The sequence below is a fragment of the Vicia villosa genome, unplaced genomic scaffold, assembly GCF_029867415.1.
Source record: "Vicia villosa cultivar HV-30 ecotype Madison, WI unplaced genomic scaffold, Vvil1.0 ctg.001425F_1_1, whole genome shotgun sequence".
In the NCBI taxonomy this organism is placed as follows: domain Eukaryota; kingdom Viridiplantae; phylum Streptophyta; class Magnoliopsida; order Fabales; family Fabaceae; genus Vicia; species Vicia villosa.
The window spans coordinates 271,202-274,890 of NW_026705615.1; positions in this window are offsets into that span (position 1 = coordinate 271,202).

Genomic DNA, 3,689 nt, shown 5'->3' on the forward strand with positions numbered 1-3,689 from the left:
GACAGCTCAAACCCTTGTACTTCTGGAAGTCGGGAGTCTTGAACTTAGGAGGGACAACCAGATTAGGAACTAGACACATATCCTCAGCATCCATCCCATAGGCACTAAATCCTTCAATGGCTCGAATTCTTTCCTCAAGGATTTTGTACTTCTCAGCGGATTTCTCAACGGGTCGAGCTCTTTCAGCAGTTGGTATTGTTTGCATTTCTGGATTAGCAAACTGAGGACCACAGAAAGCAGGATAAGGAATCTCTGTATGAGGAGGTGGAATAGGAAATGAGCAAGGAGGCCCAGTCATAGTTGGCACTCCAGAAGTTACAGGCATAGGTCCTCCTTGGTTTGAAGCTCCAAGAGTATCAACAGTCATGAAGCTAAATGGCATTCCAAGCGTAGCATTAGTCCTTGGTTGGAACTCAAGTGGATTAGAAGAAGGTGGAACGACCTCAAGTTGGCTAGCAGCAGCTTGGTTACCAACAACGGGAATCTCTTGTGTAGCAGGAACCCTTTCAGTTCGCAAGGCTTGGATAGCTTCCAGGATAGCATCGACCTTAGTTTTCATTTGATCCATCTCTTCTCTAATAGCAGCTTGATCTTGTTCATAGTTCTCCATAATTCTTCTTCTGTGAGCTCTTGTCAGATATCGGTGTGGAGGAATCGTCTTGACTGATCTGATGGAGAGGAAGAGTATAAGAGTCTTGGTAACCATGGATGCATATGCATGAATGCAAAAATGTTAATGATGATGCAAATGCAGCAGGAATCAGGATCAAGGATCAAGGCCTCTTGGATAACAGCTTCTCATGATCAATAAGATATGGTCGAATCCTCCAGATTCAGAGGTTCGACGTTGCTTTCTGGATAAATAGCTTGTGCATAAGTCAAGGATGGTCGAACCCTCCAGATTCAGAGGTTCGACGTTGATTCTGATATATAACTGATGTAGAGCTTCTGTATAAGTCAAATGTTCCAAGATCAAAGGTTCGACGTCCTTTTGAGTACCAGGAGAACCAATAGTCACCAACAGAACATGCACCTGTAAAGAATATGATTCCCTCCCCACTCACGGGTGTAGTCTAGGTCAGGGTAAGGTCATGAAACGCAGTATACGGTCCGCCCGAAGGTAAGTACCATCACAGCGCGGATGCGGGTGACGATAATACCTCCGTTTGAAACCACTACTCTGCTCGTAGTCACATAATCCATCCCGAGACGTACACCTCGAGACAAACTATGCTCCCACTCTATCCTAGGGTCCCTAGAGTGCACTCATAGCCTGTGTATTGGGCCTTTTACCTCATAGAACATCCCACCCAACCTGCAAACAGAGAGAAAATATGTGGCCCCCACGGGGACCCATAATATAGTCCAGATGCATGCGGAAAGTAAATATGATATGCAAATAGAAATAAACATGATATGTGCACATATATACAAAATGTAAACACATAAACAAATAAATAAACACCCAATAAAAGAAACAAACAAAGGCTAGGATCGACTTGCTAAGAATGGACCAGCACAGGTCTATCACGTCCCCAGCAGAGTCGCCAGCTGTCGCACGCTCGCGAAATGATGAACAGAGTCGCCACTAATATATTTATCCCAAGGGAAAGGAATATCCGAAAACCTAAGATGAATAAGAACGAGGTCTTTCGACCAGAGATAGGGTACGGGAGTCGGTTACGCGAGGGGAAGGTACTAGCACCCCTCACGCCCATCGTACTCGATGGTATCCACCTATGTTTGTTCTATTCTAAGGGTGTGTAAATCTAAAGCTTAATCACTAAGGGAATGCATGCAAATGGAAAAAAAGAAACACGGGGAAAATAAGGTTTATAAATAGTTGTGCTCGCTTAGGCCCCGCGACCTAATGCCTACGTATCCTTTTCAGGAATCAGAGCGCCGTAGTTCGGCTCTTTAGTTTTTGTTTGTTTTTGTGTTTTTTAGTTGAACAGTTACATTCGCACTCCGCTGCTCGACCTCTGGAGTCTTAAGCTGGGAATGGAGCGGAAATAACGTGTCCGATTAGGAGAAAGAATGCCCTGAAGGCAAGAGAAAGAATGCCTCGGAGGCGAGATAAAGAAGAGAGAAACTTGGTTTGTGTTTTTTATGTAACTTCATGATGAACAAAACCCAATACAAGGCTTCGCACCACTTCATCACTTTGTTTAGGTCTGAGCCTTTATTAGATATTTTAGATGTTTTTGGTTGAGTGTTTTTTAAGGGATTTTAATCTGCGAGTTGAATCACATAGAATGTATGATGTCAAAGAAACAGATTAGGGAATGAATCCCACTCATTTCTCTACATGGATAGAGAAACAGATTAGGGAATGAATCCCACTCATTTCTCTAATAATCGAGAAACAGATTAGGGAATGAATCCCACTCATTTCTCTTTGTAGTGATCGAGAAACAGATTAGGGAATGGATCCCACTCATTTCTCTCTCACTAAGTGTTCGAGAAACAGATTAGGGAATAAATCCCACTCGTTTCTCTCCCACTTTTAATGTGATTCGCCTCTTCCTTTGTTAAGTGTTTTAAAGTTGAAAAGGAAAATAAACAAAACTAGCCTAAGATGAAAACTAGCCTAATATGATGGGAACCTCTAATTCCTAAAGTTGTCATGGTTTCTACCTAATGGTTAGGAGCAAAAAGCGACATGAGAATATAAGCATAAGCGGAGATCGAAATTACAAGTGGAAATTACAAGTAAACGATGATACAAAATTAGTGCAAAAATGACTAAAAGATGACTTGAAAATATAGCACAAAACATGAAAATAAAATGATTCAAAATATAGCACTAGCATGAGTTAAAAGAACTATCATTTTCTATGATTTTTATATGACAAAACAAGAATTTTAATCAAGCAAAAGAATTAAAATACAAGCCTAAACTAATATTTTTGTGATTATTTTTATATGTCAAAAATTGTATTAAGGTCTAAGAACTAATAGGAGATTGGTATGATTTTTATTGCCTAAAAGAAGTTAAAAAATCTAAGTAAAATCTAAATTGTTAATTGGAACAAAGTTGAAACAGGGGGTGAACAGTGAAAATGGGATTGTGAGGAGCAATGGGCGCAGGCCCACTGGAAGATTGGCCCAAACAGTTTGTTTTTGTTGTGATACAGCTTTTTGAAAGACATCCATGGGCCAGGGGGTGTGAGAAGCAACTCGTGGCAGGCCCAAAGAGTTTTTGTTATTACAGATTTTGTTGCCAAACATGGCATGGGCCCGAGGGGGTGTGAGGAGCAACTCGTGGCAGGCCCAAAGAGTTTTTGTTATTACAGATTTTGTTGCCAAACATGGCATGGGCCCGAGGGGGTGTGAGGAGCAACTCAGTAAAGGGCCTAAGGAACTATCTTTGATCCATGTCTCATTGTTCAAATTAATATCAGATCTTGATTCAATTATTGTCAATTAGCTTAATTAATTGGAAACTAAACCTTATATTATATTCTGATTATATCAATTAATCAGATTAATAACATTAATAATAATAAAATGAAATGAAAAAGGGGAATTAGGGTAAGTTATGTGACGTTTCAACTTCTTCTCGTTTACTCTCTTGTTCACTCTTCACTCTCACCATGCTCATCGGAAATCGTCTCCGCCGCGCCGGGGGCGGCGGAGCTTGGCCAAACCGAAAATAAAACAACGCAATCGAATCCCTCTTCTGTACT